Raw genomic sequence first — 10,920 nt, 5'->3', positions numbered from 1 at the left:
CAGACTTCTTTGGATGAATCTCCTTCCTCATAGATCATTTCCACAGTTTGGATAGGCCCAAATTATATAGCCAGTGAGACAGCCAGGCTGATTCAGGGTCTTTTTCTCTTTCCTGTGTGACCCCTTGAAAGAGAACTGAGTTGACAGCAGTACCAGCAACTGCTGAAGAGGAGAAACTGGCTGTAGTCTGTGCTGATAAATCTGCAGTGAGGGAATGTCCCTTCACAATTATCTCTGTTAAAGTTTTGATTGAAATTTGGTTTTGCATGGTTTTGTTTTCTCTTATGTCATTGAGATATTACATGTTCCTGTTATTCATTTTGATTTTGCTAATGATTTTCACAGTTTATATTTCCATTCATATTATAATTTGTTTTTTTAATTTATTACTTATGAATAAAATGTTGATATGTAACTCTTGACTCTTTTTTTAATTTTATTTAATCTTTCTTTTACACTTCAGATTTTATCCCTCTCCATGGTCACACTCTGATGGTTTAACATACTGTTCTGCTCACCAACTGTCTCTCCGAAAAGGTCACCAACCTCCCCCCTCCAACCCCTACTCCACCCAAACCTCCCCATTCCTTGGGGTCCTTTGAGGGGTAGGTGCACCTTCTATGACTGAATCCAGACCTGGCAGTCCACTTTTGGTATATGTGTTGGCAGCCTCGTATCAGCTTGTTTATACTGGGTAATTGGTGGCCCAGTGTCTGGGAGATCTCTGGGGTCCAGGTTATTTGAGACTATTGATCCTCCTACAAGGTTACCCTACGCCTCAGCTACTTCAAGGTTTTTACTAAGTCAATTACAGGGGTCAGGAGCTTCTTTTCACTGGTTGAGAGTAAATATCTGAAACTGACACTTTTAGGTACTTGTTTGGTCATTCAGAGGGCAGTCATGATAGACCCCTTTTTGTGATTATTGTATACCCTCAGTAATAGTGTCGTGCCTCTGGTCCTCCTCTTGGCTAGGGCCCCCTTTGGGTCTGTTGCTGGACCTTCAGCCAGACTGATGATCATCTCAGGCTAGAACTCTGTCTGGGCTGCCTGGCTCTAGACTGGTGGTTCTCTCCCGATTTCTCCTTGCCTGCACCTGCCTATGTTGCCCCATTCAGAAGTTTTATGTCTAAGGCTCATTTCTGACCATGTTCCATTGTCACAGGCAGGGTTGTCTTGTTTCCAGCTTGCTCCCCACCACTGATTCCAATCTAGACCTATACAGAAGTAGGTTATTTCTGGATCACTCTTTAGAGGGTGCTTTAGATTATGTTTTCCCTCTTAGATACTTTCTTAATTTGTGATTCAAATATCATCCCATTCCAGGTTCCCACCCACCAAAGATATCCCTATACACCATCTCTCCTTCCCCTGCTTCTATGAGGGTGCTCGCCAACTTCCCACCCACTTCAGCCTCCCCTCCCTGGCATTCCCCTACACTGGGGCACTGAGCCTTCATTGGACCAAGAGCAAATCCTATTGATGCCTCACAAGAGCTTCTTCTGCTACATATGTAGCTGGAGCCATGAGTCCTTCCATGTGTACTTTTTGTTTGGTGCTTTAGTCCCTGAGAGCTCTGTGTGTGTGGGGAGTTCTGGTTGATTAATATTGTTGTTCTTCCTATGGGGTTGAGAACACCTTCAGCTCCTTCAGTCCTGTGTCATACTCTTCATCATTCAGATGTTCTCAGACCACAACACTGAGCTTTGACATAGCGTCTCTCTTCTCTGCCACCTACTGAGGCACATGAGACATAACTGCCACACTTGTATGATCTAGGAGCAGACAATATCAATAATTTAAAACATTAAGTGTCAGTTGAATTCTGGTCTGTATGATTGAAGAGTACAACACCAAACCCAAAAGCAACAACAATAACAACAACAAAACAGATAAACACTATTTTCAAAGGAAAGACTTATTACCAAAGAAGAGTTAGCCAATCTTTTATCAAATCTTGAACTAGACCAGGAGATTCCTAAGCTCTGGCCGTGTAGTGAAGACTCACCAACCCAAAACATAGTTTGACAAGACTACAGAAAAGTTGTCTCCAATAGTAGGAATTAATCAATACTGCTTAGTATTGCTTACCTTAACATCGTAAAGTTTGATAAATGCTTACAAATAATGAAAGGTATTCAAATTCTATCAAGAATATCATTGGAAGTTTGATGTGGATGGTATTGAATTTATATTGTTCACTTTCAATAGTATAATCATTTCAAAGTATTAATTCAGACACTCTATGACTGCAGGAGACCACTGCATCTTTTTTTGTCTTCTAAAATAAATTTTATTTCAATGCCTTTAAAGTTCACTATAGTGGATGTACATTCATTGTTTTATTCTCCCTACTAGGTTGTCCTTCAACATACCCACTCCTTATCTTGTATCAATTTTCATAAAATTCTTACTCATTATATAATATCATCCCAGTAATTCTCCATATACCTATGTATTTAAAATGGAGAAATTTCCAGTCATGGTCAAAATCCTTTTGGTACCTATAATTCTGAAACACTTCGAGTTGCCTGCATAATTAATGATTAGGTCAAATATTCACTGAAGTCTATGGTGGGAAAATAATGAAGAGAAACAGACAACATACACAACTTGTGAAGTAATAATAGATTGTTGTATGCAGTTGCTAGAATTTTTTTTTTGAAAATCGATTCTATTCTCATGCTGCGTACCCTGATTATGGCTTGCCCTACTTTCCTCCTATCAGTTCCTCCCCACTTCCTCTACCTTCCTGATCCATCCCTTTCTGCTTATTATGAGAAAAGAACAGACTTCAAAGAATGAGCTTCCAAACGTGAGAAAAATATAGTAAAATGAAAAAAAAAGTTATGATACTGAAGTTGAACACACTAACCAAACAGGAGATAAAGGGTTCCTAGAACAGGCACAAGAGTCAGTGACAAACTTGTTCAGTGTCCCATAAAAGTATTAAGCTAATAACTAAAAAAAAGATGCAGAAGACCTGGTGTAAGCCCAGGTCGGCCATGTACTTGAGTTTCAGTCTGGATGAGCTCCTATGGCCATTGCTTAGTTAGTTCAGAGAGCCTAGTTCCCTAGGTGTCCTTTGTCCCCTTTTATCATCATTGTGTCTCCTGTTCTACAGGAGTATCTAATGGAGGTGACTGAAGCATGGAGGGAAACAGTGAGACCCATGGAGAGAGGATCAGTGGTAGGGAAACATCAGGGAAGAAGTTGGGTTAAGTTGAGAGTGCTAGGTGATACATTGCCCCAGCAAAAAGCCAACAGCATTAAACTATATAGATGTATCTGTGTCATTATTAGTAAAACTCCAATAGGACCTGAGAAGCCTTGTCCTGAGCTCTGAGTAGAAGGAAGTGATAAGAGCTCCAATTTAGAGAAAATCTGTGCAAAATGTCTCGTTGTGGGTATCTTCATCTGTTCACATCTGCTACTAGAAGAACTCTTCTGATGATGAATAGATAGGACACTGATATTTGATCATAACTGAATTTCTTTAGAAATTATTTGAGATTTTTTTTTAAAGATCACCAATGATTTGATCTACTCTAGGTCTCTAGGCTACCTAGGCTCTGATTCTTAGTTTCCTGAGTACTGTTAGAAATGGGTTCGATCTAGGAGAATAGGCTATAACTCAAAACAGTCATTGGTTGGCTACTCCCAAAAATTCTGGGTCACAATTGCCCTAGCATTGACAGATTGCCTAGGCAAAACATACTGTAGGTCAAGATTTTGTTGCTGAGTTGTCTGTTTCTCTTTTAATAGCCTGCAGATTATCATCCCTCACAAAAACACTAGAATTTAGGGAAAGGCATCTATGTAGGCACCAGCTGACTTTTCCATGTTCAGTGAATTGTGTGGTTGTTGTCATCAGTAGTGGGGACCACTGTCAGTTTGCAGATAGCATACTTTTGTCTCAGCACAAGCCTGAGGTGTTGGATGATCTCCACGGGACTCTCTTGACAAAAACTCAAATAAATCCAACTAAGTTCTCCCACTGGAAGCTTTTCATGACTAGAAGAGATGACCAGTTAAGACTCTGTATTCCCCAATACTAAAACTCCTCATTAGGAACACCATCACACTTTCCAGAACATTTCCACTGTGTTAGGTTTACAATTCCCCAAATGGTTCCCCAGTACTAGCTACCTCTGCTCCACCTCACCACTTGTATGATCCTCCTTCTCCATCACATCTCCACCTACCCCTGGTCAGCTGATAAAATCTACTTAACTTCTTCCTCCCAGTAAAAACCAAAAGATCTTCTAAATCTCTGTCTCTCAACTTTCCTAATGCTGTGACCATTTATTTAATATAGTTTCTTATGTTGAGGTAACTCCCAATGTTAAAATTGTTTTACTCTGCCTTCTTAACTGCAATTTTGCTACTGTTAGGAATTATAATGTAAATAGCTCATACACAGGATATGTGATATGCAACCACTGTGAACTACCCATTTAACCTCAGTGTGGTGTGTCGATAGAAGTAAATATTTCAGGAGGTGGTCTATGGCCCCTTGTTTCCAAATAACTGAAGAGGAGTTTTATGTCTGCTCTAATCCATTTTAACTCTCCAATTCAATACTCAGACCATATGAAGCCTGAGAAGAAGGAAAATGAAAGTGTTTGTATCCCATTGCTTCTTAGGAGGGTGAACAAAGTACTCACATGAGGAAATAGGGAGACAACTTGTGGAGCAGAGACTGAAGGTAAGGCTGTTCAGAGACTGCTCCACCTGGAGATCCATTTCTTATACCTGGACACTATTGTAGATGCTGGAAAGTTCTTGCTGACAGAGATCTGAAATAGATGTCTCCTGAGAGGCTCTACCAGAGCCTGAAAAATACTGAAGCAGTTGATCTCAGTAAACTATTGAACTGAGTGCTAGTTTCCAAGTGGAATTATTGGAGAAGGGACTGAAGCAGCTGAGGGGGGTTGCAGCCACATGGAGGGAGCAAAAGTGTCAACTTGCCAGACTCCAAGGAGCTCTAAGGCACTGGAAGACCAAACAAAGGATACACACAGAGGGATCTGTGGCTCTCGCCACATATGTAGCAGAGGATGGCATTGTTGGTCATAAATGGGAGGAGAAGCTACTTGGGCCTGGGTATTTTTGATGCCCCAGTGTATGTGAATTGAAGAAAGGGAAGACTGAAGTGGATGGGTGGGTGGGGGAGCACCCTCATAGAGTAGGAGGGAGGTGGATTGAAATGGGAATTTCTGTAAGGGAGACCTGGAAAGAAAAACATTTGAAATGTAAATAAAGAAAATGTCCAAAATAAAAATAATTAAAAAAAATAAAAAGACTTGGAGACCTGGTATTGCTTATTAACAAGCTGTACGGAATAATACCTTAATAACATCTGATTGTCACTCAACCAAACTGCTAATAATCAAATTGCCAACTATATGCTCACTCTGGTATATAGCTGTTCTCTAATGGTGACCTCATGGAAATTCTCCCTTTTCTCTTCAGGTGGCTTCTCTACAGTATTCTCCTCCTACAGGCCCTGCTCTCTTACAAGGCATGTCATCTGGGACCCCTGAAACTCGAATACACTTCCTGACTGAATTGGGAGATCCCACTCTATTCTCTTCTGTGCAGTGAATAGACTGATCAATACTTTTACTGACCAATCAAGTGTGATGAAAATTAATTAATTTTCAGAAATTTGAGAATCTTCTCTTGAGAATTCCCTATTTAGAAGTTTACCCCATTTTCAACAGAATGACTTGTTCTTTTCATACAAAGTTTCTTGAGCTCTCTATATATTTTGAATACAAGCATTCTGTTTCTCTCTCCAGAGTTGGTAAAAATCTTACCATATCCTGAAGGATACTGCTTTATCCAACTGAAGATGTCCTTACAGAAGCTTTTCTGTCTCTTGCGGTGCTATTTATTGCTTGTAGTTCTGAGTGCCTGAGCTCTCCATACTCTGTTCAAAAATTCTCCTGTTCCAATATTCCCCAACTACTCATCTAGCAGATCCAGTGCATCTGTCTTTATGTTGAAATCTTTGATCCATAAGCATCAGAGGTTTTCCAGCTTCTGATATCTTTGTCAATTGCTTAGTTCAAAAATGAGGTTTTTTATCATACAAGTCTTTTGCTGGCTTGCTTTGATTTTTCCCAGGATATTTTATATTATTTGAGTCTATTGTGAAAGGTGTTGTTTCCTTGATTTCTCAGTTCATTTGGCATTTGAATATAAGAGATCTAGTCATTATTTTTTTTTATTTTCCTAGAATTCTCCAAGTGTTTATAAGCGATAGAATTTCCCTGGTGAAATTTTATTGGCTCACTTATGCTTACTATCATATCATGTTCTAATGTTGAAACATTGATTCATTTTTGAGTCAATAGTTGTTCAATTTTCATGAGTTTATAGACTTTCTGTTGTCTGTCATATACAGCTATTTAGAGTAGCCATCTTATAAAATTCAGGGTGTAATGTAAATTTTTTGTATCTTTTGAGACTTGTTTTTTTTTTTTTTCTGATTACAAGATCAATTTTTCCAAAAGTTCCACCAGGTAAATAGAGAAAGTTATAGTCTTTGTAGTTTGGTTAAAATGTTTCGTAAATATCTGTTTAGGCCTTTGGTTTATAACCTTTCTTGGATCCAGTATTTCAGTGTTTAGTCCTTGTCTAGATGACCTGTCCATTTGTGAGATTGGAGTACTAAAGTATCCCAGTGTCGTGTGTGAGTGTCCCTAGGTGATTTAAGCAGTAGTACTGTTTTCTTTACAGAAATGTGTGACCTTGTGCCTGGGACATAGATGTTAAAAATTGAAATATCATGTTGACAGATGTTTTCTTTGATAAGTAAATAATGATCTTCCTAAATTCTTATATTTAGTTCTATTTTCCAGTTTCTTTGGTTAGATATTAAAATGGCTACACCTTCATGTTCTTGGTAATCATTGCATAGAACTGCCCTCTCTTAAATGCTGGTGTATTCTGCTGTAACTAGGCTTAACATATATCCTCCCACAGGCTTTCCTCATTGTGCAAAACCTCTATTTCATTGCATGACCACTTCTGCACTAGGACAGCAAATGCAACTGAGACTTCACCTTCAACCACAACATTCTCAGGCTTCTCACAATGTCAGTCCTCAGCTACCTCCCATGTCCCTTTCACACCTTGAAAACCACTAACACTGGGTCATTCTTACATATACAGAGTCTGTCTGTAGTACAAGTACATCCTTAACTATCTCTGGAACACATTATCTCTGCTGTCTCCGCTAACACTCCTAGAAGCTTTTACCCTCAATAGCTCTCATCTTCTCATGATCACTGCTGGTTTTTTGCTCTGGCTAAGTACCATCAATTGTTCTAGTAAACCCTGCTAGTCTTCACTCTAAAAGCTGAGCCATGTGGCTGAAGCTGCCGAGTTCTGCTTCTTGCTGGAACTAGACCATGCCCCCTTTTCTTTTATATCATTACCTGATTTCTGTTTGAAGTGATTTCATTCACTGCCTAAGCTTGGCTGTCCTGAAATTTGCTTTGCAGACTGACCTTGAACTCATTGATCTGTATGACTCTGTCTCCTGAATGCTGGGATTGAAAGAATGATCAAACATACCTGGACCAAGCGTTTGTACACCTGGAACTCTCTCTGTTCTAGCCTGGCCTTGAATTCAGAGAGCTCATTGCCTGTCTTCTGATGTGTTCCACCAGGCCTGAAACAAAAGACTTCCATGGCCAGCATTCTTCAAGATGTGGATCAAAATCCTGTGCTTCAAGCCTCACGTTCTGGATGACTAGTGTGCACTCTGATTCTGGACTGTTTTTCATTCCACATTTAAAGTCTAAATTAAAAGAGTAACCAGGTTATATCACCAAATATGACATGGCTATTCCCTGTTCAATTGGAAATACAAACAACAAGCTTAGCTGTATGGGATCTTTCCATAAGATCATCACCCCCTTGATCTGGGTATTCCTTTCAAAATGGAAGTCAGCACCTTTTCTCTTCCTAGTGCTCCTTTATTCCTTGAGCTTCTTTTTTTTTTTCTTCACTAACAGCTTGCTAATCTTCATCAAGACACTCTTCATGAGAGTAAGCCAGAGGGTGTAGTACTTGGAGGTCTTACGTTAGACTTCCTTGTTAACATGATTATTCTGATTTTGATCACACTAGCGTTTGCATACTCAATCTCTCTGTCAAGGGGAAAAAGCAGCCATATTCTTCACCAAAATATCACAAACGCTGACTCCAGGCCATATACTAATGTCCTTCTCCTCTCAAATCCCTCGAGATAGGCTGCTACAATTTAAATCACTCTCAGCATAAGTATCTTCCATATTCCTACTAGGATGGCCCAAAAGCACAACTGAAAGCATTGCACCACACTCCAAAAACAAAGTACCCAACTCTACATCCTACCTAACAAAAACACGATCAGGCCTATTACAGCAATACCCCACTAATGATACCAACTTCTCTCTTAGAATTTCCATTGGTGTGAAGAGACAGTATGTCCAAAGCTACATTTAAACAGGACAACATGTAATAGGGGCAGTCTTGCCCGTTCAGAGTTTCTAACCACTTTGATCATGGCATGAAGCCTGGCATTATCCAGATGAGAGTGACACTGCAGGAGCTGTTAGTTCTACGTCTTGTTGTAAATTCTAAAAGCCTGTCTCAAGGATAGCCAGAGGGAGGTCTCAGTACCTAACCTCATGGTGACACCCTTCAGCCAATAAAGCCAATCTATTTCAACAAGATCTCATCTCTTTATAGTGCCAGTCCTTGGTCCACACATACTAAAACAACCACCCCTAGGAGAGCTAAAACAATTAAGTGCAATAAAGAAAATTGTGGAGGTATTCTTATACATGGTTTTGAATTAAAATACAGAGCAATAGTAAAATAATCTTTCAAATGCCCTTGCTGATCAATATAAAAACATCTGACATTTTGATTTTTCTTCAGATTTTAAGAAATCACTTGTCCTATCTAATTAGCTTCATAAATGTGAGATCCAATATCAACTGTATCTCTAATCCATTCAGCTAATAGTTCCTATTTTGCATTTAATGTCTAATACCCTTTTCACATTCTAAATCAGTACATACAAAAGACAAACTTAGAATCCATATTTTTCAGATTTTTAAATCTTAATAAGGTTCTAATTGGGACTGATCTTTGCAAACAATCAGTAAAGGAATTCTTTGTGAGTTATATGATTTTAGTAAAGACTTGGACCTCTTTTTTTGAGAATTTATCACATTTATCTGAAGCATTTAATGCTGAGAAATGACAGAGAGCCTAGTGTTTGATCATACAGTACAATCTGGATTTATAACTCAGTATGTTCACCTTTACCTAGCAATATGTCCTGGGACATATCAATGCCACTTCCCAATTTATTGTTTGGTAGTCATAGGTTCCTCTTTATGCAGTTTTTATCATGAAACTGAAAACAACCTTCCAATATTGCTGTTGCCAAACATATGCAGTCTTGTGGAATAATTCTGTTCTAAGTGCCATTGACTTTACCATCCATTTGGCATAGAATGAATATATACTACAGAAAGCAATTGCTTTCTTATGTCTACTAAAATCTAACATTCATTAAAAGATTCCATTTAATGTTTCCATAACAGGCTAAGTACTTTGTAGTTTGATATGCCACAACTGGATAAACTAAGGTGGTTTTTCTCACAATCTTGAGCCCCCCACTTTCATGTTCCTTGTCAAAATTCTTCTGGCTGTGTCTAACTATTGTTCTTATTCTTGTCTATATGTCTCTATAACGTTCTTATAAGGCTTTTATCTTATAGATCCACTTTTCAATTGAGCTGGTACATTAAGCCATTAAGGTTAATAAGAATAAAGTCAAAAATATCAATAAGAAATAATCATAATCAATATTGAACTAATTGCAGTGAAGTCATTTAGCTTTTCATTTTCTGCTCTCTATTTTCATGATGACTGCATGACATAACCATGATCAGACATAGTCCATGGCCTCAACTGATGCTCCAAAGACGGGGAACAGAGATTGTGTTTGTTACCTGAACTGAGGGGCTAAGCAATGGTGTTCAGCCTGCTCAGTGCCCATTTCACATCACTCTGTCCCTGCAGAGGATCTCAAGGAGTGCATCCATCTGCCTCGTAGCCAGGTCTATGACCACAGATGCAGGGAAACAGTGCTGGGTTCCCTCTACTCAGTGATGCTGGATTCTCCACCAATGCAGCACTCAGAGAACCTAGAGATTGTCATAGGTAGAATAAGCTCTGCAGCAGTTGATATTACTCAGTTGTTCAGACAGTGTTATAAAGTACAGATAGAACAAGGTCCTTAGGATAGAAAGATCATTTCTACTTCTACTCTGTTGTCTCAGAAAGAAAGACTGGCAGAGAGGGAATGGTAAGATTTTTATAACTGACATGGATTGGTAGGAGTGGCCTTGGATATTTCATTGGCTTTTTTTTTTCTGAAACAGGGTCTCAGGTATACCATGTTGTCTTCTACCTGACTTGCCAGGTTATCCTTGAGCTTAGAGAATCCTGCTTCCACTTTCCAAAATCTAGGCTTAAAATTGGGGCTTCCAAGGACTGTGAGGACAGGACTAGTCACTGAGAGAGATGGGTTTTCTAACATTGAGGCAAGTGTATCCCCCAGTATAGCTATAAGCATTTTCTTCCGTCTCTGCCACCTATTTCAAATTGTTGCTGTATTATGCCTGCTAATCACTGACACAAAAAAATTACTTGAGTAGAGCAAGGTAGAGCAGGGTGATTACATCCTGTTATATTCTGTATGACATCTGTTATTCTTACAACTTTACAAAAAGACTTACATATGACCCATCAAATTAAGGGTCAATATGCATTGTTCTATCTACAATGGCCTGATCAGAACTGACCACTGGACAGTACTTCCTGCAGCTTTATATGAGCTACTTGT

General features: G+C 39.1%; 1 non-coding gene across 1 annotated transcript; it reads right to left on the bottom strand.

The window, feature by feature from the left end:
- Positions 1-1,655: 1,655 nt before the first annotated feature.
- Positions 1,656-1,785, bottom strand: LOC114614415. The gene has a single exon (XR_003710327.1). It is a non-coding gene; the product is annotated as a small nucleolar RNA SNORA17 (small nucleolar RNA).
- Positions 1,786-10,920: the final 9,135 nt, after the last annotated feature.

The sequence above is a fragment of the Grammomys surdaster genome, unplaced genomic scaffold (assembly GCF_004785775.1).
Source record: "Grammomys surdaster isolate TR1022 unplaced genomic scaffold, NIH_TR_1.0 126371, whole genome shotgun sequence".
Taxonomy (NCBI): domain Eukaryota; kingdom Metazoa; phylum Chordata; class Mammalia; order Rodentia; family Muridae; genus Grammomys; species Grammomys surdaster.
Note: the sequence above shows the minus strand (reverse complement) of the source record. Positions and strands in the feature narration are given on the sequence as shown.